Source organism: Balaenoptera physalus, assembly GCF_965194825.1.
Source record: "Balaenoptera physalus genome assembly, chromosome: 10".
In the NCBI taxonomy this organism is placed as follows: domain Eukaryota; kingdom Metazoa; phylum Chordata; class Mammalia; order Artiodactyla; family Balaenopteridae; genus Balaenoptera; species Balaenoptera physalus.
This window is the reverse complement of record NC_138889.1, coordinates 21,628,815-21,656,693: the sequence shown is the minus strand read 5'-3', so window position 1 is coordinate 21,656,693 and position 27,879 is coordinate 21,628,815. Positions and strand designations below refer to the sequence as shown.

Below are 27,879 nucleotides of genomic sequence, written 5' to 3'. Positions count from 1 at the left end.
CCTCTGTTCCAGACTCATGGCAGGGAGCGCTCCAACCACCCCTGAGTCCCAGTTCTTCAGTGGAGGTTGTGGAGGTTTATAGCACAAACATAACATAACACATTTTTACCTTTCTGATAACAGCCCAGCAGGTGGAGATTGGGGAGCTCAGGTGCTGACATCAGAAGGCTCTCTAGATCCTGTGTTTCCTACTTCTAAGTGGGGAGACAGGGGTCCTGCCGGTGCGAGTGCCTCCAGATGATGATCGCTCCTGGAATGCAAAGCTGTTTTCAAGCATCTGCCCTTCAGGACAGACGTCCTCTGGTTTGGAGTCAATAAGTGACATTCTATTGCTTAGGGACAGTCTCCACATGGGCCACAGAAAGAGGAACCAGTTTAACACATTTTAAACTTACTCTCACAAGTAATAAAGATTCTTCCCACCTCTGTACATTTCAAACTGCAAATATGACAATACAGGAAACTCTTATAATTCATTAACTTTTCTATATGCAAATATTTAATTCCAGTCAATATACAATTTAAATAATTGCTTCAATAATTTGTTTATGAATATCAGTCCTCCCAGAATGACTTCCTTAAACCAATCACCTGGTCAAATTTTGTAAAGAGTCTTCCCAAGAGTAAATGATCCCTTTAAAGGAGATTTCTTTCCCAAGTCTTGAGAGGTGTGGGAAAAAAAAAAAAAAAAAAGGAAGATATCTGCTTTCTAAGTCCTTGAAACCTATTTTGTGTCTTTGCCAGAAAAAGAATGCTAAATGCTGACACTTCCCTTCTGAAGTGTCACCATGATTTTTTTCCCTTGCTGTATGTATCTTCCAGAATCCTAGATTCTGCAGTTAATGTGTGGAATAGCAGTTTAGAACGCCACGCTTCACTGAATAATCTCCTCTCCTCCCATTTTTCATGGAGCGATGTCCAATTAATTTCACCTTGTATTTTTGATGGCTGCAACCAATTGGTTGTTTCAAGTCAGAAGTTTTTACCCAGATAGAAATAACTATGGTGAGTAAAGGAGACTATATAACCAAAACAGAGAATCCATTTAGCCTTTGTTTGCATGCTGACACTTCTAATTTTTATATACCTGACTTCAATCAATCACAGATTCTTTTCAGAAAAGATGTGCATCCAGAGTCCCAATTTATAGATTTGCTGGTGGTTTATATGTTGGAAAACTTACCTGATGTTATGTCTTAAATTTACAATTTATACTCTGTGTCATTTGCTGCTGTTCTCCAATTGCAATGATTAACTGAATTACATGTTTTTTGAGCAGATGAAGACAATTTATGTAAGGAAGCAAATGCTTCCAGAGAAGAAGGATTTATGCATCTGTGTATGGGCCTCCGTGAGCCTTCCTATGTGCCCATGCCAGGCCAGTGTTTTCCTTCAAGGTAGGAGCCTCCACCGTAATGGAATGCAGCTCCTTATAATGTCCAGGAGCTTTAGGAAGACAGATCCATAGGTCCTAATTAAAGCAGGGGTCGGTGACTGGTAAGACAACTCTCAAAATAGACTGAACAAAGAAAAGAAATTAGATTCAAGGGAAGTGGAAATCAATACTGGCTCAAAGAAACTATAAATCTTGATATTCCATACAACAAGTATACATGTTTATCATTACTCATTCAAACACATGAGCCAGAATCACATTTAATGCCTCCTGGAAAGTAGCCAGATTTCTACCTGCCTGTAGCAAATGATGATTTATGCCAGGTCAGTAGTAGAAAAGAACTGATTTAATTAATTTTGTCACCAGGGTTTCTCAACCGAGGAAGGGTAAATTGGGAAAAAGGCTAACAGTATATTTTCTAATATTTTTTATAAGAATATTTTAAAATAGCCTACTGTATCTTATGTATGCTTGAGGTTAACTGTCTGTCTTCAAGTTGTATAACTACCTTGTTTACTCTGACCATCATCAAATCAGGTCAGTGAACCCACCGATTTTCTTCTCCAATTGAATAGTCATGGATCACTTCTATATGGGCTTTGGGGTTGTTCATTAATTATTATTATTAGTTATTTGATGTTCATTTTGTGACAGGCTGTTCTAGGTGCTGGGGACATGATGATGAGACAAATGGACAAAGCTGCTGCTCTCACAGAACTTACTCTCTAGTGTTTATGATAAACAAGAAAGAAGGAAATGTGTATATGTCCCATGTTTCCAGCTCAGGATGAGTGCTATGAAGCAAATGAAGCAGAGTAAGGAGATAGAGTGTGAGGGAAGGGGGTACTGTTTTTAAAAGGCTGCCAAGGAAGGCCTCTCTGAGGAGGTGCCCTTTGAGCAGAAACTTTAAATGACATAATCTATATGATTACATTCAGTATGTAAATAGAGATGAATTAGAAAAGATGTAAGCTACATGAATATTTGGGGGCATAGAGAACACATGTGCAGAGGCTTGAAGTGGACATGTGCTTGCCTTGGGGTGCTGTGTCACTGGCATCAGCTCAGAGGAGCTGGCTAAATTATTATCTAGGTTGAGGGTAAGGGAATAGGAGTGGGAGGTAAGGCAAGAGTTTAGTGCTGAAACAAACAAGAGATTTCAGAAACATTGTCCCGATAGGGCCACAGTCTGGGCTATTTAGGCAGTCTTAAAGCTGGCTGTGAGATTTAACAGATCCAATTGCAAGAGGAGCCAATGTGAGGAGCCACTGTGAGCGGAAGCCCGTGAGAGGAGTGTTGATATAGACTCACAGGGCATGGAGTAAGGGGGTGGTGAACTGGGGACAGTTCCTGAGCCAAAGGCTGATATCTGTGACTACTTAAGGCTTGTATGTCTGTCTCACAGGTGTGCCAGGTACACTGGAAATGTTGGATGGGTGGTCAGTGGAGTCAGGCAGGATGAGATAAAAGAACCAGCTGAATCCCAGAAGGATCAGCTCTAGTTTGAAGCATTCTATAAAAAGCTGAGGTGTGGGAATAATGGGAGAGTATCAGAGAGGAAGTACAGTTTCTAGGCTTATCAAGGGCTGGGGATAAAGTTGGCTGCTCAGAGTGGAAATGGTCACTTTGTTACCTTTGTTACCCACATAACATGGGTTAATTGTCTGACCAATTTTACTGTAGGATGCAAACGTTTTTTAGCAAACATATTACTTGCTTGGTTTGGCCCAGAGCATAAGGATCTTTCCAGACCTTGTGCCCTGGACCTCAGAGCTGTTTTCTCATTCATTCATTCCTTCATTCATCCATTTAACAAACAATTATTGAATAGCTATTTTGTGGCAGGTCTGAAGATACAAAAATAAATAGCAACTCGTCCCTGACTTTAAGGAACTTATGCCTTCTAATTCCAGGCTGAGTTACTTCCTTCAAACCCTTTTTAATTATTCAAGGAACAAGTTCTTTCCTGCTGGACTTCACGTCACCCCGTAGGACTCTGACAGCACACTGCTGTTCTTGCAGGTCGTTTGCTAGCTTTTTGGGCTCTGCCCCAGGAATGCATCATTTTCTCTATCTCTCGTCCCAGAGCCAGGCTCCTAGACCCTATTTATTTAAAGTCTATTCTTCCAAGATTTGCTGCTCTCTAGTCCTGTCTTTTCCTATTAAAGTTGACAATATCACGCTTGCCCTACCCATCCCCACACAGCAACATATAGCCACTTGGAGTTTAAAGCATCCCACTCAGAGATTTCCTCAGACTCTTGGAACTTATAGCCCCTATCTCTGCTGCCTCCTTAATTCTGTCTCGTTTTATCTCAGGGGCATTAGGAGGGACAAGGAGAACAAAGAGATATCCATTCACACTGTCCTTCAGGTAGTAACACCACCTTCCTCTTCTAGTAGGTTTAAAATTTAATAGAACAGTTCCTAAGAAAATAATTGTTTGGGCTATAATTAATTAATCTCATTCAGATTTTCTTATTATTTTTCTTATTCTTGATCCAGCTTCTTTAAACAAGAATACGAAATAGGATAGAGATAGAAAGTTGAAACAGAAGTATAAGATTTTGAGCTCAAAGAAAATAAGGATGTTCTTTTATATCTGTCCTGTGGTACCTAGGACGGAGAAGAAAATGAAGAGAAATAACACATTAAGCTCCTCCTATGTGCCAGATGTTTCACATAAGCTCCCCATAATAATTAAAAACTAGAGAGCATGTTCAAGGTGGTCAATCAATTTATCAAATGTTATACAACTAATAACTGGAAAGTTGGGATTTGAATTAAGCTGTTTGTGATGTTGGAACTGGTCGTTTATCCTTCATCATGTTTTGACCTGGATCTGGAACTAGCAAGCTGCGTGACCCTGGCCTTACAGGCCTCAGCATTGACTTTGGGGAAATGATGAGATTAGACCCAGGCTAATCTCTGTCAGATTCAGAAGGAGAAACAGGTTTGAAACAGGTTTGACCATTTGAATAGCAATATAAAGTAAAATTGACAGACTTAATTGTGAAATGCCTCTGCTCTACCTAGTGATTTTCTAAGATGAACGAACAGATCAGCTGATCAACAAATTAAAGAATCAATGGGAAATTAGAAGGATAATGTCTATCTCAAAAAAGATGACTTGACACAATGTTATAATAACTTAGAGCCACCAAAGCACTTTAAAAATTAATGTGAAATTCACCATCGATCATTTTAGATTTTTATACAAGGCACTGCATTTGTATAACTCGATTGCTCAATTGCAGAGCAGCATTAGGTTTCAGACCAGAGAAGGGGAATTAGATGAAATGAGCACTGACCTTTGTGACTGATGAAAATGAGAATCAGCATCTCTGGGCACTTCTTGTTTCACATTGTTCTTAACTGGACAATATTACAGAAATGACACGAAATGGAACTTGATATTGATGGAAACTGCTTTAACAGATGGGAGTATTTTGACACAGTAATTCCAAGGTTTCCTAATTTGAAGGCGGCTGAACTGTATTTTTTAAAACTGAAAAGTATTTTTATAAACTAATCTCTAGAGGAGACATATGCAACAAATGTCTAAAATTGATCTATAAAATTTCACTGTCCCAGGGATCCAATTACATGAAAACTCAGGTCATCTAACTATGTGCATGAAAGAGACAATTCACTGGGTGTCTAACAGCTTCAGACAGAAACACCAGACAAATCTGAGACTCGTCAGCATCATACATACAGAAGCCACAAATTGGGCTGTCAAAAGCCAGTCCCCTTTGATAATAAACCTGTATACACCAAACACACTGGGATCTACAGGGAGCAGAGAGCCCTGGAGAAAGTCCTAACAGGCTCAGGCAGGAACTCCAAGCAAGCTACACTGGCATGAACAGAAATTGCTGAGAGATTTTAGAATTAAGGTCAGTCAAACACTGGACTGGACAACCTCACAAGAAATTGCCCATAGAACAGAATGTCTGAAGCTCTGTGACCTTCAAGGTTCTGCTAATCCCCCTCTGTGAGGCTTAAAGCTCTTGCTTTGCACCCTAATCTGTTACATGCTACACTGCCCCCCCCTCCACCCCCCACATACTCATAGCACACCTCCCTCCCCTACACACACACACACAGAGAAAATAACCAACCTCTGCCAGGGAAATGGTCATATCAGTAAGATAATTGTTTGCTTGGCCTCCCTCTCTGACTCTTTTTATCTTCATGAGTGTTCTCTTCCACTCTTGGGTACAAAGACTTCACTGCTTTTTGAGCCTTCTTCCAAGAAAAGCAAGCATTGACCTATATCACTCTTAGCCTTTGACATAAATTCATTCACCGGTCTGAGAAGAGATGTGAGCTATGCCCTTCCCCATAGCCAGCACACCTTTCTTTGTGAAAGATGCTTTATTCCATGGGATAGTTATCTATAGACTTTCAGAGCAAGCTAGGAGGGCCAGGACCTAGAGAACTGGAACTTCCTCTTGGGGAAGGCAGGCATGGGGAAAAGGGGTGCAGTGCAAATAAAATAGTCTGCCAGGTGGGCATGGAATCCAACAGGCATAGAAAGGATTGAGGAGGTTGAGTACATAGGAGGCGGGTAGCAAACCCAAGATTAGGTAATATGGGCTAATGTGGGTTTGAATAGCAGCTCCAATACCTGCTATAAAATAGATGAAATATTGTGCTTGACCTTAAATTCATCCTATACCTAGGGATTCTCTAAAAATATAGAGTATAGTTATTTTAGGCTAGCCAAAGGGATAATCTTGTTGTCACTGAGCACTGACTCCATATTTTAACCATGACGTCTCTCTCCATGTACTCCCTCCCTGTATCTTCACAGCTTTATACTCTTCCTCTGATTCATCACTGTCAGTCACTGCCACCACCACCACTGCCTCCAGCTCCATATCTTGGTGACTGCTGGACGGACAACCCAGAGCCTCATGGCCCAGACTCTCTGCTGCCATAAACCACCTGGTGGTCAGGATAATGAGCAGAGTTAGAGAGTATCTGATATTAGGACTGGTGAGATGACGGTAAGAGAAAGAGCAAAATATGCTCAGAATGAGGGCTCAAAGGATTAGTTACAGAAGTGGGGTGATAATAGACTGTACTATTTTTCACAACATTTGCTGCTTTTCCTGGGAAAGCATTGCTTTCCTTGCCCCACTGCCACTCATGCAACTTGTGTTGGTAAATGAAATGAGTGGAAGTGGTTGGTGTCATTTCTGAAAATAATCTCGAGAGGCTAGCATATGGTAATCCATGTTCTTTCTCTGTTTCTTCTGCCACAAAGACCAGTACTGATCCAGAACAGAGATTTCTTCATTAGCCTGGGTCCCTATCTATCTATTTACCAATGAATAAACTTCTTTTGCAAGCCACTATGATTTGGGTTGTTTGTTATCTTACTTCAACCTAGCCTAACCTATTATACTGTTATAAGAGAGTGCCAGTAACAAGGTAATCGTAGTCACTGATGAATAATATTTAGGGTGTGTGCGTGTGTGTGTGTGTGTGCATATATACCTGTGTGTGGTAGAAAAATACACATGAAAAAAGGTCAACAGTAACAAAGATGACAAATATTGAGAACTAATGAAGTAAAAAGAAAAAAACTAAAAATTTAATTTGCTTTGGCTGTAATAGTAATGCTGATTATAGTCATTTTTGTGAACTGCCTGCCAGTTAAGACTAATTTGTATGCAGCATAATAAAAATTATGCATAGCATTAAAATGTGCACCTGATTAACTCTGTTGCAAACTTTGTTTGATTACAACAATAACCTCTATACGTGTATATTCAATCTTTGTAATTTGTTGTTCATACAGCAATTTAAAATAATCTGTGAAAACATTCCCATTAAAAGGGTCAAATTAGGATACATGCTGTATGTGAGTGTATAGAACAGAAAGACATGCAACTAAGAAGAGAAAAATGGGAATCTGAGTAAATGAGTAGGACCAATCTGACCCTGGCCCAAACTGTGCAAACATTTACTTATTGCATTGCATTTCCTCTAGGCTCAGTTATAGGCCTTGTATCACTCTAGTCAATCTCATCTATACTCATGGCTTTGACTACCAGCAATTGATAAATATCTTCCAAAATTACATCTCCGGCCTGTATTGCTTCTATGAACTCTATACATATATATCCAACTTCCTATTCATCATTTCCACTTGGATGTCTCCAAGGTACCCCAACCTCAACATGTTCAAGATCACATTCTTGGTCTGCCTCATAAGCCGGTTCTCTTTTTCCCCTTTCACTTTCCTACTCCCAATTCATCTTCAGCTGCTTGTTGGTTTTATCCCTAAATATTTTTATTCTACTTCCTTATTTATAGCTATGTTTTCACCACTCTAGTTTATCATCATCTCCAGCCTGAAAGAGCTTAACTAGTCTCTCCACATCTACTATGTCCCCTCTAATTTATCGTCTGCATTGCAGCTAGGGTGATTTCTATCAAAGCACAAATATGATTATTTGACTTCACCCTTTAAAATCCTTGCATTGTTTCCCATTGCTCTTATGGTAAAGACCAAAATGTTTAACATCCTGTAAATCTACCTGCAGTGGATATTTATTAGGTTCCCTCTTCCTTCCCTCCATCCGCTCTTTGCTTTCAGAAATGCCTCTCCCTGATCTGGTGGGTTATCTATCACTTAGTTCCATCTTTTCTACATAGGAGGAACAAGCGACCCAACCTGGCACATCAGAGTACTCCAGTGACTGGTTCAGAGTTGGGCATTATATCCAAAGTGTGAGTCAGTGAGAGCCCTATTCAGACATTTAATGTGAAACCTAGGAGAAGAAAGACTTCTTGTCTTCTGAGGAAAGAGCTCTTAGGTCTGCCTCTAGTGCAAGTCTTTTCTACCATGCAGAGAAAGTCTACCTGAGATAGAGCTAATGCAGAGAAGAAGTAAGTCAAGAAATGAAGAAAAGAAACAGATGACTGGGAACATGTTTTCGGGCCAGTGCTGAAAGCTATTGTCAGTACTTGGGCTTCTCAATTACATGAGTCAGTACACTCTTTTGATCTATGCTAATTTAAATTGAGTTAATATCATAACTAAAAGTTTCCTTCATAAGAGGGAATCGTATTCTTTGTTCTACATCCATATCTCCTCCTCACCTCACACTAAGTTAATTTCTTCAGAGCTTAGCTTAAACATTACTTCTTTAGGAAAGTGCTTCTTAATCTTCAAAACAAGATAAGGTATCTATTTTATGTTTGCTTATACTACTTATTTCCATTTGTAATTATATATTTACTTATGCTTTTATGTCTATGATTACATGATTCTTCTCTGTCTTCTCCACGTACCTCTAAGTCCCATGAGGGGACATTGTGGTATCCTCCAACGCATGCTTGGTCCCTTGCCCAGTGCCTGACAATGAATATTTATTGAATGAATGAATGAATGAACAGAGAATAACTTGGTGTCAGGCACTGTGCTATGTGCTTTTACATATATTATCATATTTAAACTTCACAACAATCTGGTGGCAGACACTCTGTGATCCATTTACAAATGTGGAAACTAAGGAATGAATATGTAAAGAAACATTGTCAAATGAATATAAAGAGAGAGAGATCCAGGACATAAAATGAGGTCTTGTTCCAAATGCAGAGTTCCTTTTCTCATGCCACCTTCTAAGGGCCTCCTAAATGTCTATTTGCACTCTCTCCTTTCCCTATAAAATGCTTATCTTGACTCCAATTCCTACAGCATTATACTCCCTTCTACCCTTCATTAAACTGGTGGTTCATTAGGTTTAACATGTTCCAGGAATATTTTCATCCTTACCTGGAACACTTGAAACACACCTCCTTCACCCCAATAAAGCAATAAAGAACATATTTTAGAGCAATGGCCCTGGTTTGGGGATGTATGGGAAGGGTCTCTCTTGAGATTGCCTGTACTTTTCTATATTGGTCAGTGACTTTCATGTCTACTCCTAGAACCATCCATGAGTAAAAGAGGAAAGAGGAGAAAGAATAAGAGAGACTGGGAGAGGGGAGGAGAAAACAGAAATCATCTATGTTATCGATCTGGAATCCCTGAAGTCCTCAATGCTTCAAACCCCCTTCCCACTCACAGTGCCCCAGCCACCCAGCATTTTGGTCGTCTGCACATTGTAATGGTCTGACGACAATATCCATTAAATGGCAGAAGATTTTCAACCTAGTAAAGTGATGCTAGACAGCCCAGTGGACATTGATAATACACTTGGTATGTACTGCTCAGAACTATAACAATAAATGTTTAGATTAAATACCCAGGCTCAAAAGAGGCTACAGAAAAGGAAGAATTCCAAAGATTTTTGGATATGCTGTAAAGGCTTATGGTAGTGCTACTCAAAGAAACAAACCTCCACATTCTCTGTTACAGATGTGTGACAAGATGAGGAGCTTTCACCAGAGAGTAGATTGATGAACTGCTTCTTTCACTGAGGCAGTCTTGCTATACAAAGAAAATGGCAGCTGAACCAAAATGTGTAATGACATAGTTGATGCTGGCATACACTTCTTATCTTGTCTCAAATGGCTAACAAGTTCACTGTCTAGCACTAGTCTCTAACTGCCCTTTGAGCAGTCAAGGCCTTGAAAAGTGGTGTGCAATGCTGGCCATATATTAGAAGCACCTGGGAGGTTTTATAATATATTTACCAACGCACAAGGAACTTATCCAGAGATTCTGTTTCAGTGAGTTCGGGGTGGTATCCAGTATGCTTTAGCATTACCCCTGGTGATTCTCGTGTGCAGTCAGGATCAAGAACTACTAGCCTCAGTTGTAGCAGGACTGGGAGACATGTGAATTATTAATGCTGACCTTTGGCAAAGTATTGAGAGATAAGTATAGCTGACATAAGTGGAGGAGCTTGTCTTTGGAAAAACTTCTTGCTTCTTGGATCTTTTATTAGCCATTCAGGGAAAGGAAATAGAACTGAACAGAGTTACTAAGAGATAGGTGACGTGTGGGGGGAAGAAACACCTACAGGTTGTTTGGAACCTGAGGCTTTAAGAAATCTGAATTTAACAAGTGAATCGGTAGATGGGATGTTACTCCACTGCACAGGCAGAGTGACACAGAGCAGGCAGTTGAAGGCAAAAAAAAAGTCATAATACTCTCATTATTCCCCCTCCTCCTCCATGGTAGTTTTCTGGGGATAATGGAGCTATCACTGATATCAGAAGGAAAAGTGAGGATTTGGGAGATGAGGGTTATAAATATGGTAGTATGTAGAACAAGGGGGATCTGCCATCTATTGAAAATACCTAAGTTCAGAGTTGAGCCTGGAAAATATATAATTCAGAGTTAACGAATGGATGGAGCAGACCTCCAATTGTTCAGGCCATCCATCCCTCTAGCCATACAAGCTCGCAAAGCACCAACCATTATTCAACTCACCCACTAAATGAGGACGGAATAGAAAGATAAACCTTATAAACACTTGCAGCGCAATTGGAGCCTCTGCTTAATACTAATAACCCCTCAGACCCTACATTTCAGAAAAATTCATTTTGGAGGCCAAACTGATCTCCTTTGCAGCACTGTGTTGCCCACAGTCACTGCCAAGCTTCCTTCCCAGCAAACACCCCCAAAGGAGGTGTTGTAGGATTCTTGTCCCTTGCATACTCATCTACTGGTTTATTACAAGTACTTAACACACTCGAGTGTGTTAATATAGGTAGCACAGCATAATGGGAAAAATATAAGCTTTAGACATTGGCCCTTTAACTTGTTAATGAGATCTTGGGTAAATTAATTTACTTTTTTGAACCTTGGTTTCTTTGTAAAAAGGTTTAATAATCTCTATCTCTTTAGGATTACTGTAAAGATTAGATGTGAGCTGACCACAGCTGTTGAGTAAGCTGCATTTAGTAGGGTGCAAGTAGGAAGCAATTTTGCTTTTGGTCAACATTGCCTTTCAATCTGATCTGCTGAGGCTCCCTTGCCCACTCCATTGTTGTCACTTCCTGGCATTAAAAAATCAGCTTAAGAAATCCACCCCAATCTTACATCAAGCTTTCTTTTCTCCTACAATTTGAAGCATTGCTCTCCTCTGGATCAGGCCTGACCAGTCTTTAGAAATCTGCCTGACTCCTCCCGCAAGGCTCTGGGGCTTCTGAATTCTTCAGGACTGTAATGGGAGAAGGAAAAAGGAAAAGTTTTACTTACTTATATAGCTCCGGGCTCTCTGTGTGACAGACACTCAAGTGCTGGTGTTGTCTTTTGCGGAGAGCTTTTGCAGACTCTCCAGGGTACCAAAGAAAGCACAAGAAAACAGGAAATGATGGCTTATGTAAACCCTAGATGACTGGTGCCTGGATTTAAACAAAGCATGTGATGACAGGTTTGTGCAGACCTAGGCAGAACATTTGCCTGTTCTTTACAGAAAACATTCTTATGGACTATTTCAGAGATATGCATGTATATTTGCTTTCTCTTTATTTGACAGTTCCCTTCGCCATAACATACATAGTAGTTTCCTTGTCTCTTTCTTTTGTGTTGTGGCAAGATATACACAACATAAAATTTGCCATGGTAAGCAGCTTTAGGTGTACAGTTCAGCAGCATTAAGTACATTCACATTGTTGTGCAACCATCACCACCATCCATTTCCAGGACTTTCTGTATCTTCCCAAACTAAGATTCTGTACCCATTCACCAACAACCCCTCATTCTTCCCTCTCCCTCAGCCCCTAATCAGCACCATTCTACTGTCTCTATGAATTTCACTGCTCTAAGTACCTCATATAAGTGGAAACATACAGTATTTGTCCTTTCGTATTTGACTTATTTTGCTTAGCATAATGTTTGCAAGGTCCATTATGTTGTAACATGTATCAGAATTTCCTTCCTCTTAAAGACTGAATAATAGTCCATTTTTTTGTATACACATTTTGTTGATGCATTCATGTATTGATGAACATTTGGGTCCTTTCCACCTTCCTTATCTCTTAAATGCCATTTTTAGATAAAAAAAGTTTATGCCATAAGTAATCATCAGTTGTTGGAGACACTGTCAACAGAGGATTCCTTCTCTGGCCCATCTCTTTCTCCATTTTTCTAAGTGGTAGACAAACACTGGGGAGCAGTTTGACTCCTGTTCTCTGGGAACTGCTTACCCTCAGGGAAGGTCCCCGGTAACCCAGTCATCTTCTCAGGGTACCTCCTGCCCCACCCCCACTCTCCAGCAAAATCAACACTTGACCTGACTTTGGCTGGTCAACACTGAAATACACAGACACTGGGCATTGATAGCTGGGTCCTGTCCAGTGGGAAGGTCCACAAACACCCATTGCAAGGTTTCCCGTCCTGAGGTATGGTGACCCTCAAGTGGCAGTTCGTGTATTCAGCTCCCTCCAGTATTTCTCACACTTTTCTTGATTTAGTTCAGCTCAAAGAGGTCTTTTTTTCACTTGCAACCAAATCACTTGACTAATGTTGTCTGTACTCTCTTTCTCACTTTCCTCTTCTCCAATGCATTTTTCTTCTCAGATTTATTCTCTGCTGGCAAAGGCATCCACCAGTTTTGCTCAGGTCTATTTTAGCCAACATCCCTTAAGGCTAAAGGGATTGTAAACTCCAAGCTAGACATTTTAAATTCAGCTGGTTCCTATTCTCCACCCTGGCTCCCGGCTAAGCCCTGGGTAATTTAAGCTGACTTGCTGGCCTCCAAAGGCAGGAGACACAGGACATCCACTCAGGTCTTTATAGTGAGAAATACTCATGGTTCTCAGATGGTGGTATATAAAATCCTGGAGCAAATGTCAATAGATTGGGTGCACAATCAGCTTTCAGAAACCATAATTTTCTTTTACTTTTTCAGCAAGTTTTGTCCCTGACTTTCATACAGTAACTGGACACATTTGACCCTAAAAGATGTCTGAGATTTCATTCTGCTTGGTTGGATTTCATACTTCAACTGCTTCTTTAATTTCAAGTTTGTCCAGTTTATGTGGGATTCATCTTCCCCACTAATGATCTAGTAGTTTAAGGCTTTTGTTCTTTCTTTCTTTAAAAAATTTTAAATCCATTAGGAACACTATATCAAAACAAAGACTGACTTCTCGATTTGACACTTTGGAAACTGAAACTCTGGTGGGTCCCCGGGCAATTATCCTCCCTCGGCATTTTCTGTAAGTGATACAGGGGGCTCAACAGCCAGCCTCTTTCCACTCATTTTACTGTTCTTTTGTAGGAGATACATCAAACATCCAAGGGTTAAATCTCCCTTTGTACAGTCTGTGCACTCTCCTTTATTGGAATGTTTCTTTGCTAAGGCTGGAGGGATGAAGAGTATCATAATAATGATACTACTTCCATTTCTCAAGCATCTGCTTGTGAAGAATATTTTACTTGCAAGATTGGATTTTCTTATTCCTGTTTATAGATGAGGCAACAGCCTCACCAAAACAGGCTAATAGATTTGCCTAGAATCACACAGCTACAAGAAATGGGGCAAAGTTTTAAACTGTAATTTTAAAGAAGTACAGGTATGGTATGCTGCAAGTTTGGCAAGAGCTGGGCCTTTTGAAAGATACCTTAGAACTCCCACACCAAAAGGCCCAAGGAGGGGGCGAGTTGACTCTCCATCACGTGGGTGTGTCCTGGGACTTGGCTGCACTCTCTGTCCCCCATTAGTTACCCAGACAGTCTGCCCTTGAGCTGTGTCTACAGGCACTACGAGCTGAGACTGAATAACACACAGCTGTGCTGTGCCCACACTTCAGGGGTCAACCCACTGCCCTGTCTCTGATTGCGTGCAGACCCCCAGCTGCCTCTGTTGCTGTAACCTGATTTCTGTAGTTGATCCAAATGGAAATTCAGACATCTCCCTGTCATCAAATAATTGATCACAGAAAAGAATTAAATTCAGTGGGTGACTTTGAGCTCTCACAATAGCAAGGTTAGAAAAAATCCCCATTCTGTTTGGAAACAAATTCCAGTTCCTGTTGAAATGAAAAATGACCTACATCTGTACCATTTGGGAGTCATGTGAGCTACCTCTCAGGAAGAAAACATGATTCATCTTGTATGAGTGTAGTGTTTGCCATGAGGTGCCCGTCATGCAGACCTGCCAGGATCGCCAAGCAGAGGCACAAAGAACTGCTGAGGCAGCTGTTTCAGTCAACCCTCACCCAGGCTTTCCAGGTCCTAACATCTTAATTGGTTCCCAATGGTTCGTTGTCTCTCTGATCTCCCTGATCTTTCTGGTGACAAACACATCCTCCCTAAACCCAGCTCCTTCAGTTGGTTTCTGCGACTCTGCACTATCTTCATTGGCTCTGCATTAGGACTTCTTTGTTCTTACACCTCCAAAATGATAGCATTCTCCAAGGCTCTGTCTCAGGCTTCCTGAGCTTCTCTGGACATACTCCGCCCTCTGGCTAGCACGTAGATTCCCACAGCCTAGAGCACCCCTGCCTGTGGTTACCGTGGGCCTTTGCCCTGGGGGTCAGGCCCCTACTTCCCAGACTCTGACTTTCCCCGTGTCTGACATTCATCTGCTCTGGAATTCCTTTGTGTTCCCTTCCCTCTGTCTTGCTGGACACGTTATTTTGCTGGCCCTTCCTGATCCTGAAGATGACCTGGCCAGCATCTGTTGTCTGGTGCTTTCTTGATGCACTGGACTTCATTCCAGAGCCCGAGATGGGGCTCTCCCACTGTGTGCATTTGTCTAATTCCAAGTCATGCCTCCTCCTGATCCCCCTCCTAGCCACGTCTGAGAGGTGACATCCTCTATCAGATGCTACTTTCTCTTTCAACATTGCAGTCTTTATAACCTAGCACACTGTCTTGCACATAGTAGATTTTCCATTAATAGTTCAATTTAAGTAACAAATACTCAACAAATAATTGAAGTTATCATTCACTACACCAGGATAACATTAAGTAGTGTATATAGAAGATTCTAGAAAGAAAGAGAGTGGGAAAAATTAAATTTGATAAGAAAATGTCACTTAAATGCCTCTGGAAGTTAGTTTGTTCGTATAGTGTGGAGATGTTTTTGGATCTGTGTTTATCATGTGAGGATGTGAGGATGAAGACAGATTAAATATGTCACAAAAAATTGGTATTTTTTCCTCATTCATAAAATTTTTCTTTAAGTCTAAACTAAGCATGACTCCAAGATTAAATTATTAATTGTGTAGAAAGCATCTCTTAATAACAGTGTTCCCTTTTCCTCTTCAGGAGTTTTCTGGGCAGGTTGACATTTTACACTGCACAGTTTCACAGTTGCAATCTAGCATTTTTTTTGTCATAGTTTTCTTGGGTTGGTTGGTTTCTCTTCATTACCTGTGTGATCATTGAGGACTAGATGTCGACTAGCTCCTGCTTCGGCACAGCCCTAGCCACAGATGAACCAAGATACTTACCCAGATAGGCTAATAATTTGGCATTCTTTCAAACTGATATTCTCTAAACATTTAATGGACCTGAGATAAACTGATTTTCTATTAGCATATATTATATCCTGAAACAAATTCACTTACTAAGTCATTTCCCCTGGCAGAAACAACTCAATGTTGTGAAAACAATTCTATAAAAAACACTTTTCTATAGTTCTGTTCTCTTTTCAGCTCTCATTTGTGATTTCCTGAAGCAGATGTGCCTTCCTTGGGAGACATATTAAGGATTTGAAATGTGTATAAAAAGACGCCATTTGTTTTTGTTAAATAGTTCTATGTCATCCATGATACAGTTTTCAGATGTTGCTGATTCTGAGGATTGATCTCAGGCAACTGTCAGTGGGCTGGTTTGGGGGTCATAGCTGCTCTGTGCAACTTGCAAAAATGCTCAAAAGAGACATGTATCCTTGGTGAGGAATTTTATTTTTTTATCTTCATTCATGGACACTGCTCAAATCAGCTGCACTGGAACCAATTTACATTTCCCTGGTTTTATGGGTTGTCCTGTGTGGATGTCATGTGTGAATTAACTGGCCCAATGTTTCCAACCTATTTCAATGATGCTTTAGTGTCCGTGGTGGATTGGCACACTTTGCAGCTGGCTTGCTTCTTGAATACAGCTCTAACTTCATCCTGGGGCTCATTTCTGTATTCATTCCTACTTCTGGCCTGACATTTTTTCTTTCTACTTGTACTTTGTCTTTTCCCCTCCATAATTCACAGTGCCTCCCTTATCCTCTTGGATATTTTGACAATTCTGTTTTAAGGCCCGTAGAAATTCTCTTCTGTGATAAACCTATGTTAAGGTCTCTGTCCAGTTCCTGATTTGAAGTTGCCCCGCCCATAAGCCACTTCTGAGGCCACAAGACCCCTGCTTCTGGCCAGGACTAACTGAACTGAGTGAAGGTCATAGCCACCTGATTTGGGAGAACCACAGGTAGGTTGGATGAACCAATGTGATTCTCTCTCACAGGAATTTAGAATTGTGACCCAAAAATTGAGCCAGTTGGATGGTGGCAGACACTCATGCAAGACCAGGTAAAGTCACAGCTGTCACCCCAAGTGGGGTCATGCAAAGGAGATGAAGCCAGACTAGGAAAGAAGGAAGAGAATTGGAGAGAAGACGGGAGAAACCACATGCTTTCCGAGAACATGGTGACTTCTGCCATTTTTGGAATTCAGTCTGTCCTTGTCTTGTCCAGACATACTTCATTTTGTCTTTTGATAGTCCTGAGAAATATTACCTTTAATTAACTTCCCCTTTTACTTAAGTTACCTTGAGATAATTTCTGTTTCTTTTAACAAAATATCCTTTAACCAAGTCACGTTCTTCTTTCTGCCATCCTGCCTTGCTGCCTGCGTGTCTTCTAGGGCTCAGCCTTTCTCCTCATCACCTGCTCCAATTGAGGCAGCAGTATTGCCCTAGGGACAATGCTTGTGACTGAGAATCACTTGCCCACTTTGTTAATCAAAGAAATTAATGATAACTGCCTCAACAGTCAATCCCCCAGATGTACAAAAAGTATGTTTCTCATTCACCTAAAATCTGGTGTGGGTTGGGAGGCCCTCCTCCATCCAATAACTGCATCATCTGGAACACAGGGCCTCTGTGGTTGCCAAGGTGGGAAAGGAGCGAGATGGAGGAGGCAGAATAACTCTGAATTGCCTTGTGTAGGGAATGACATATGCCACTGGTGCCTCTAATCACAGGCCATTGTCCAGAACTCACCTTAACTCTATGGCCATGCGGGAAGCATAAGGGGGCACACAGAACTCTGGGTGAGTCCCAGCTGTTTATGCTGTACTCGTGTTTGCCTACTGCATCCAATGGCTTAGTTGGGTGCCCTGATAACTGGCTGTGGGGAAGCTTGGAGGGTGAGCCCTGTTCTGGGTTACTGCAGTGTGCTGCAGACAGTACAGCTGTTCAAAAAGACAGCAGGGGAGAATGCAAGGCCTAGCAGGTAAAAGCATGAACTCTCAAAGAGCCGGGCCACAGACTGGCTTGATCAGACCCTTCTTCCCCAGGCCTGGGAAGCTGCACCTCCCAGACGTCTGATACACCCTCCCAGATCACCCCTCACTTGCCCATCTCCCAGTCACACTTTCCGCACAAACCTTGTGAGGGTCATGCAGTAAAGGAATGACTATTAAGGAACGTGGCTTTTAAAAAGAAGTTTAACAGAATTTATACTTTGAAATGGTTGTGGATCAGAGGGAAATATAGCAAACGATTGAGAACATGGGCTCTTGTATCGTTATCCTTGGGTTGAAGTCTCAGCTCTGCTATTTGTCAGCTATGTGAACTCAGGCAAGCTATTTAACCTCTGTGTGTCTCACTTTCTCATTTTTAAAGTGAGAATAATAACAGTGCTTAAGCCCAGATTTGCTGTAAGGATTAAGTGTGCTAATATATGCAAAATGCTTAGAGTAAAGCCTGACACATGGCATGGGTTTTGAGTTATTGTTATTATTTAAAGCAGGCATGTTGGGAGGCTGTACAATTATTCCACTTCTGCTACTTTGGCGTGAAGCACATTGGGAAATTCCTCCAAGTAGTCTTTCAAATCCAAGTCATAATCATATAAGATCAGCAACTCACAATACCTTTTGAATTGATTAACTGAAGGTGTCATTCATCCACTTGACAACTGTCTTCCTTACATGCTAGACTCCAGCCTAACTAAACTACTTCCCATTCCTTCAATGCACTGACTTTTGCTTTACACACCTCCATGCATCTGTGCCTGTATATGCTGCTTTTTCTCCAATACTGTGGAAGAAAGAGCCTTGCTCACATCTAGGATCAGCCTATCTTCTTGTGCCCCAGATCCCAGCACTTCTCATTTTCTCAAAGGCTTTGCTTCTTCAACCATCAATTTCCCTTGACTACTTATTCTTTTCTATTAGCAATAAAGTATTTTGTGATATTTCCTATCTTAAAAAACATCTTTCTGGACCAAACATTCCCCTCTAGCGAATACTTCATTTCTCTGCTTTTCTTTGTTACAAAAATTCTTACCAAATTATTTATATCCACAGTGTCCACTTTCTTTCCTTCCATTTTTCCAGTCTAGTCAAGCTTTTGCCCCACCACCCTACCACAACTGCAAAGACCACCAAAGACCTCCATGTTGCTAAAACCAATGGTCAATCCTCAATCCCCATCTTAGAGATATGTGACACAATTGATAAATTCCCTCCTTTCAGAAACACTTTCTTCAATTGGTTTCTAGCTCATACTTTTTTGGTTTCCACTTATTTCCAAGTGCCTTTGTTAAAACTCTCTCCTCTACTCAGTCTTTACTTGTGGCTGGGGTGGGCTCGGACTCAGTTCTTAGATCTCTCTTTATCTGCTCTTACTTCCTAAGTGATAACATCCAGACCTAGTTCTCTAAATACTCTCTTACTTTGATGGCTTCCCAGTGTGTACTCTTAGCCTTGACTCTTCTCCTGAATTCCAAAGTTGTATATACTAAGAGGTAGTCAAACATTGGATGTTCAATCAGCATCTCGAACTTCACTTATCTAATACTGAACTCATGATTCCCAGTCCTCCTCCCCAGTGCTCCCAATCCTGTTTCTTCTTTCCTGTTTATCTCAGTAATAATATCACCATTCACTCAGTTGATTAGGTTACTAACATTGACATTGTCATCATCATCCTTTCACATCTCACTTTCAGTTCATCAGTAAGTCCAGGCATTTGCACCTTCAAGATATATCCAGAATCTGACCCCTCTGTTACAACCTTAATCCAAGCCACCATCCTCTCTGTTTCATGATGCTTCGATCACTTCCAAGCTTGCCTTCTCATCTTCTTATATGTCCTGAGCACCACATTCTTTGCTTTACACAGCAACAAAAGCTATCTTTTTCAAGTTTTTACCAATGTCTATAAAACCCTATGTAATCCAGATCCAGGCTACCTTTCCTACCTCCATTTCAACCACATTGGTCTTCATGCTATTCCTCCAACACATCAAGTATGCTCCTGCCTCAGAACAGTGCTTTCTGTTCCCTCAGCCTGGAACACACTTCACTCACAATATTTTATTTTATTTTATTTTTATGTTATTGTATTTTTAATAGGAGTATAGTTGACTTACAATATGATATTAGTTTCAAGTGTACAACATAGTGATTCAATATTTTTATAAATTGTCTTCCGTTTAAAGTTACTAAAAAACAATGGCTATATTTCCCTGTGCTGTAAAATATATCCTTGTTGCTTATCTATTTTATACATAGTAGTTTGTATTTCTTAATCCCATATCCCTATCTTGCCCCTCTCCCTCTTGGTAACCATCAGTTTGTTCTTTATATCTGTGAGTCTGTTTCTGTTTTGTTATATACACTCATTTGTTTTATTTTTAGGTCCCGCCTATAAGTGTTAACATAGAGTATTTTTCTTTCTCTGTCGGACTTACCTCACTAAGCATAATACTCTCTAGGTCCATTCATGTCATTGCAAATGGCAGAATGTCATTCTCTTTTATGGTTGATTAATATTCCATTGCATGTGTGAATATATAGAATTTACATTCCCACCAACAGTATACAAAGGTTCTCTTTTCTCCATATACTTGCCAACATTTGTTATTTGTAGGCTTCCTGTACCCATTCTGACAAGTGTGAGGTGATATCTCATTGTGGTTTTCATTTGCATTTCTCTAATAATTAGAGATATTGAACATCTTTTCATGTGCCTGTTGGTCATCTGCATTTCGTCTTTGGAAAACATGTCTATTCAGCGCTTCTGCCTATTTTTTAAATTGGGTTGATTTTTTGATATTCAGTTTTATGAGCTATTTATATATTTTGGATATTAACCCTTTATTGGTCACATCATTTGCAAATATTTTCTCCATTCAGTAGGTTGTCTTTTCATTTTGTCAGTGGTTTCCTTTGTTGTGCAAAAGCTTTTAAGTTTAATTAGGTACCATTTGTTTATTTTTGCTTTTATTTATTTTGTCCAGGAGATAGATCCAAAAAATATTGCTATGATTTATGTCAAAGAGTGTTTTGCTTATGTTTTCTTCTAGAGTCTTAGCTTTTCAGGTTTTACATTTAGGTCTTTAATCCATTTTGAGTTTATTTTTGTATTTGGTGTGAGAATATATTCTAATCTCATTGTTTTACATATAGCCATCCAGTTTTCCCAGCACCACTTACTGAAGAGACTGTCTTTTCTCTGTTGTGTTGATATATTCTAGCCCCCTTTGTCATAAAGTAATTGACCATAGGTGTGCAGGTTTATTTCTCAGCTCTCTATTCTGTTCCATTGATCTATGTGTCTGATTTTGTGCCAATACCATTCTGTTTTGATTACTGTAGTTTTGTAGTATAGTTTGAAATCAGGGAGCATGATACCTCAAGTTTTGTTCTTCTTGCTCAAGATTCTTCTGGCTACTCAGGGTCTTTCATAGCTCCATAAAAATTTTAGGGTTATTTGTTTTAGTTTTGTGAAAAATGTCATGGGTCTTTTGACAGGGATTGCATTATATCTGTAGTATACTTTGTGTAGCATGGACATTTTAACAATATTAATTCTTCCAATCAAAGAACACAACATATCTTTCCATTTCTTTGTATCATTTTCAAATTCCTTCATCAATGTTTTATAGTTTTTAATGAAAAGGTATTTCACCACCTGGCTTAGGTTTATTCTAAGGTATCTTATTCTTTTTGACATAATTTTAAATTTCTTTTTTTCTCTTTCTGATGGTTCATTATTAATGTATACAAAAGCAACAGATTTCTGTATATTAATCTTGTATCCTGCAACTTTACCGAATTCATTTCTTGGTTCTAATAGCTTTTTGTGGAGATTTAAGTGTTTTTTTTTTTTTTTTAATTAATTAATTTATTTTTTGGCTGTGTTGGGTCTTCGTTCCTGTGCGAGGGCTTTCTCTAGTTGCGGCAAGTGGGGGCCACTCTTCATCGCGGTGCGTGGGCCTCTCACTGTCGTGGCCTCTCTTGTTGCAGAGCACAGGCTCCAGACACGCAGGCTCAGCAGTTGTGGCTCACGGGGCCCAGTTGCTCCGCGGCATGTGGGATCTTCCCAGACCAGGGCTCGAACCCGTGTCCCCTGCATTGGCAGGCAGACTCCCAACCACTGCGCCACCAAGGAAGCCCCCAAGTGTTTTTTATATATAGTATCATGTCATCTGCAAATAGTGACAGTTTTATCTCTTCATTTCCCACTTGGATGCCTTTTATTTTTTTCTTGTATGATTGCTGTGGCTAGGACTTCCAATACTATGTTAACTAGAAGTGGTGAGAGTGGGCATACAAGTCTTATTCCTGATTTTAGCAAAAAAGCTTTCAGCTTTCACCACTGAGTATGATTTTTTAAATGCCTACCTCCAGCTGACTCTGAGTATTGATTTTTTTTTTATTATTATAAAACAAGTATTATTCCATTATAGTTATTCAGGAGAAGTCACCTGAACAAGCTGAAATAGCTCAGTTGGGAGAGTGTTAGACTGAAGATCTAAAGGTCCCTGGTTCAATCCCGGGTTTCAGCAGTAGTTTTGGGTTTTTGCACTAAATGTAGTTTCCTGGCAGTCTTAACTAAAATATAAGCTTTAAGGGGAATATTTGGTTATTATGTTTTGAGTGGGTCAATGACTTTTCAGGGAGGGGTGTTGTCAGGTGCCCTGGTGGGCCTTTTTACTAAACCCCCAATACCTTAGTACCTCTTGACTGTAATAATAATAGCTAACTTATCTTGAGTACTTGCTATATGTCAAGCTATCCTTTAAGCTTTCTCTGTGTATTAACTTATTTAAAATGACCACTAAAATTCTTGATAACTACTTGTTAAATAAATGAACAGTTTGGTGCCAGAGGTCTGGCATGTGGTTGGTACAAAATGACCTTTCAAGCACATATTTCTTAAATATACATTGTAGATATATATATATATATATATATATATATATGTATCTTCTCTCCCACACACACTCTTAGCTAGTATCCAAATGGGCAGAGAATTTGTATGCTTTACCTACCACTGTATGAATGATTCGTACAGTTTCATCTCTCCCTAGATCTTTCCTTTCTCTTTTTCTTCTGCCTAACTCCTTCTCATTCTTAATAAGTCAGTTAATTTATTATTCACATCTTTTGGGAAATCTTCTCTAGGTATGTTTTCTATGGGTTCATGAAACACCATTTCCAATCCTTATCATGGCACTCACTACATTGTACAGCAGTTTTCTGTTTCTCCAGCTGAGCAACACACAGACAGGCTTTCTGGTGCTTGGCTATACTTGTCTCTGAACCATTTCCCCAGGAAGAGGCCATGAGAAGAGCTCCATTACTCTGCAGATAGGAGGAGACAATGTCTTCTCCTTCCCATGGGACAGGGAGAGCTGCCTTCTTCTTCTGTGGCCAAGGAGCTCCTTTACAGGGACTCTGCCAGGGCTCAGCCATCCAATCTCCAGAAAAGCTGAGCTTTGTCTACCGTCTTGCAATGACTGTCATGTGAGAGCCTGTGAAGTTGTAGGAAGCAATAAATGCCACTGAGCTGTGAAAGGATGGGAGAGCTGCCTGGATAACAACCCTGTAGCTACCATAATGACTTAGATTAGAGCAGAAGGAAATTCCAGTCGTTTTTCAATCTGTCAGTTTTTCTATTATCCTCAAGACTGAGCATGAAACATTCATTATACCACAGCCTTATTGATGCAACTGATGAAAATATATTGGTATTAATAACATGAAACTCTAAGGCCTTGGGGATAATAAAACAATTGATTGAAAACATAACGTGTTTCAGAATATTTTTATGTGGTAGTTCCATGCATTTCATTTCCATTCATAACTAAGCCAGCAAGTAGGTGATTTGGGCATCACCTCATCAAACCATATAACCATCTTTATTTAGTGTTTACATGATTATCCAGAAGAAATAGTTTGATTGGTTGTTAACAACAGAGGTTAATTTGAGGCAAAATGAAGAAAATCTGTTTGAAATGACTAACTCACTGATTAAAAATACGGAGCTTGGGTTTTAAACGGCTTAAATATGGTCATTGAAAATAATGTTCTTTGGGGGTATTTTTAATATTGTGCCCTCTTAGGAAGTTTCAAAAACAGAGTATCCCTTTTTTTGGGGGGTAGGGGAAATCTAACTTAGGTCCTTGTCTTTTGGTATTCAGATTATTATGATAAGGCATAGGAAAAGAGAACTTTTAATCATGGATTTGTCTTTGTGGCTACACTTTTACCTTGAGAAATATTTTTTTGATCATTTTCTCAGTTCATATTACTCAATAAGTGGCTACTGTCAGCTTCTGGCAAGAATGAGCTCACCAAGATGTATGATGTCAAGATATACCATTTTCTAATGCATTGAGCAAAATAATTATAAAAATTATGAGATATTTTTGAGATATTAAAAAATTATGAGATATTTATGAGATATTAAAAAAAATATCTAAATTCCACTGACCTCAAATCAATTTTGCCATATTGTTTTCTGGATTTTATTTCTATGTGTACATATTCTATGTCTTCATATTTAGAATGTCATATTTGTTTAGAATACATATTTAGAATGACATTCATAAAATGTATTTTGTTTTATTCTTTTATCATTTTATCACATTTTCTTGTTTTTATATTAATTTTATGACAGTATAATATTTCATACAATTCTATAGTTGTCCCTTCCATTTTCATCTTGTAAATAATACTGCAATGGAAATATTTATGCCTATGTGTTTTTCATATAATTTATTCTTTTATTAAGATATTCCTATGAGTAATTTTATTGGGTCAAATTGTATGACATTTTTTTAACCTCATAAAGTACATTTCCAAATTACTTTTCAAGAGGGTTGAACAAATTAAATTGCCCCTATTGGTGTATATAGTTAAAAATATGTTGGTCAGGATTATGGATTTTTACTTAAAATATTTGTTAATGTACCATGTGAAAAAGAATACCCTGTTTCTCTTGGTATTTTTGGTGGTTTCAGAGACTATTAAATGTTTGCTTAGCAATTGTCTTTCCTCTTGTGTGAACTAGCTTTTCATATCCTTTGTTTACTCATTGGGTATAGGTACATTTTGTGTCAAATTTTATGAGCGTTCATGTTTGCTGCAAATATTTTCTTAGTCTTTTGTTTTCTTTCATATTTTAGTTATGTTATTCTTTATTGTACCAGGGAGTTAAATATTTATGCAATTGAATCTGTAGATTATTTATTGTTTACAATTGTCATTTCTCTAAAAATGGACATAATATTTTTAATCCTATAGTCTGTTGATTTTCTTTGATCAAAATTTTATAGTTGTCTCATCACGTAGAATTTATTGTGGTAAAGGGGTGAGATGATTACTTCATATTATGTACTTTTATTCTTACATCAATTATTAAATAACAAAAGATCATTTAAAATGCCCTGTTGGAAGTATTATATTTTTGAAGCTTATTTGATAATATGCACTGTTGAGTCAGGTAGTGTTCTAGGCACAAGGAAATGAAAATGGTCTCATTTTGGTCATTAAGGAGCTCAGAGTTTAAGTGAGGAAGGAGGTCAGGGAACAGTTTCTACATAACAATTTTCTGGTATTTCACACTGACCACTGAGTCACTATGATGGGAAACTGAACTCTGTTCTCCTCTGGTTTCTATTTCCTTTTCTTTTTGTCACTCTCATTTGCTCTTGCCTGTTCTTTTTGTTCTCCTGCTCTTGCATGCTCTTTGGCTTGCTTTCTCTTCCTCATTCTTTCCCTTTTCCCCGCCTTCCTGCTTTTTATCTTTCCCTCCCTCTTTATTCTTCTTCCTTCTGCCTCTGTCAGCACTGCTTTCTTCCGCCAACCTCCCTCCCTCTACCTCTTCTTCACCCATGCCTCCTCCAGAAAAAATAAATTTTGTCTCTCTCTGGAGAGACATGCATTTCTAAATCAATGGTAAGGCATTAGTCAAAGCATGGTCTTAGGAGCTAAGCCAACTAGAATTCAAATCTTGGCCTTGTCTCTACCAGTTGTATCAATCTAAGCAATTGCAGGAAGTCCTTACTTTGCTCAGTTCTGATATGCATAAATTTAAATTCCTACAGTTTAGTTTAATACTACTAGTCCTTCAACAACATGGTTCAAATTTAAGTTACTTCAGTATATTGACTGTGAGTAATTGCATAACTTATAAAATTCACTACTAGCTTCTCAGACTACAAATCAAGTAGTTGTGTTGACTTCTTGTGTTCTAGTGATAAACCAACATGAGTTTTTACAAAAATGAATAAGCAAAAGAGGAAACTGACCAAGAAAGATGAAAGTGCAGCAAAGAAATAAAATGATATTTCTGGAAATGAAATCTTGAACTGAGCATAAATGGAATTATTAAAGAAACAGCTGACCTTGAGAATACTGACACTGCCACTATTCAAGAGACTCCAGACATACAGTCCAAGGAACTTAGTGAAGATGAGCTTACGGACAAAAATGAGGAAATTGGTGGTGATGAAAAGGATAAAGATATCCCAGAGGACATGATGTCAGCAATAAACTTTACATTAAAGGAGTTCTTGGAGATATTTCACAACACAAAATGAGGAAAAGGTGAAATGTTAGAAGGTCATCCAAACAGAAACAGAGTATGACAATTTACAAGGAATAGAAAAGATGCTCACTCTGTATCATAAGTTATATAACAAGAGGGTAAGCACTGTTCAAACTACTCTTGATACATTTTTTGAAGAAACTAAACACTTTAATTCTCTTAAATTACAGTGTCTTAAATAAATATTGTTTTACTATTTTTCATTTTGCTATACATTTATAACAGACAGTTATAGAGTTCTTAATGTTTTGAAAAACATTTTTAAAGTTTACAAAATAAGAGTAATATGTTCCATTGATTATTAAGATTGTTTTGCAAGATTTCTTATATGGTCATTTTTATGACCCCAAACTAGGGTGCAAAGTGGCAACTGCCTATTCTTAACTTCTCTAAACTTCAGTTTCTCTGTCTGTGAAATGAAAGAGGATAACTCATAGGAATATTGTGAGAGTTAAATGAGATAATGCATATAAAGTGCTTGGAGCAGCTGGAATTTGGTAAAGTTTCAATAAAAGGTAGCTATTATTAATGTTAATATCATTACTATCAACCAACAAGTAAAGCAATATGGCATAATTCTACCAAGTTGAGTTTAATGAAACTTTTATTGTTTAAGTCAAATAGCTCATGCAAAATATCAGAATTAAATGAGAAAACATAACAATGAATCAGTAAAAAAGTAAATATTTTTCTAGCCATCAGGAGCCTGCCTCCCCTCCAAGATACTCGCTCTAAAACAATCACATTGTCAGTCTTGATAATAAAGTAAAGTGCTTAAACTCACCTTCTTGGACTTACCTAGACTAATTTCAGGATGTTCAATTCTTTTTCGTTCAAACTCTAATATTTCATTTCTGTTTTCTTTTTGTACTAAGAAACACCAGTATGGAGGAGCCCAGAATTCATTAATAGAAGAGTGGGGAGTTGTGGTGGGTGGAAATTTAATCAAATTGTACTCTACAATATTTCTATAGAAGCTCATAGCTATTCTCTGGTTGAATTGTGCCCACCTATTTATAAAAACAGATATTAATGAACACAAGGGAGATAGAATTTCGTTAAAATCCATGTCAATTTAGCCATTGTTTTCAGACTTTTTCCTTCTTACATTTTTCATACCAGAGTGAGTATGGTTGATTTAACTTTTTAATGCTTTCTCTACTTTAGTCTGAAGTCATTACTTAGAAATAAAAAAAAAAAAATGTTGTTTTCACAAAGCAGGGAAAAATATAGAGTATATATAAAGACTCCATTTGTGATTAAAACTCAGTGGTTCCCCATTGCCAATGACCAAGTAAGTCCACAAGTGTGAGCACAGCACTAAGGCCTCTCTTTTTTGGGTACTGCCTTGCTCATCCACCCTCATCTAATACTCCACCCTACATTTCAGCTACCTCATTTCCTTCCTGTCCTCCAAACAATGTTCATTCCCCACTCAGTGTCCTTACTGTTTCCTTCTTGTCTTAAATGACCTTCCCTCTCTTCTCTGTCCAAGTGA

General features: G+C 39.0%; 1 long non-coding RNA gene across 4 annotated transcripts in view; it reads right to left on the bottom strand.

Moving 5' to 3' along the window:
- LOC309667919 overlaps nucleotides 1-21,639 on the bottom strand; it is a 47,697-nt gene extending 26,058 nt beyond the window's left edge. Inside the window, exons 1-2 of one of the 4 annotated variants that reach the window (XR_014267993.1) lie at nucleotides 1,184-21,639; nucleotides 110-250 (exon numbers count right to left, since the gene is read on the bottom strand). This is a non-coding gene — a long non-coding RNA (uncharacterized lncRNA). Of the gene's footprint in view, nucleotides 1-109 lie in introns of all 4 variants that reach the window. The other 3 variants (XR_014267994.1, XR_014267995.1, XR_014267992.1) reach the window with 3 other exon arrangements.
- Between the last annotated feature and the right edge of the window lie 6,240 nt (nucleotides 21,640-27,879).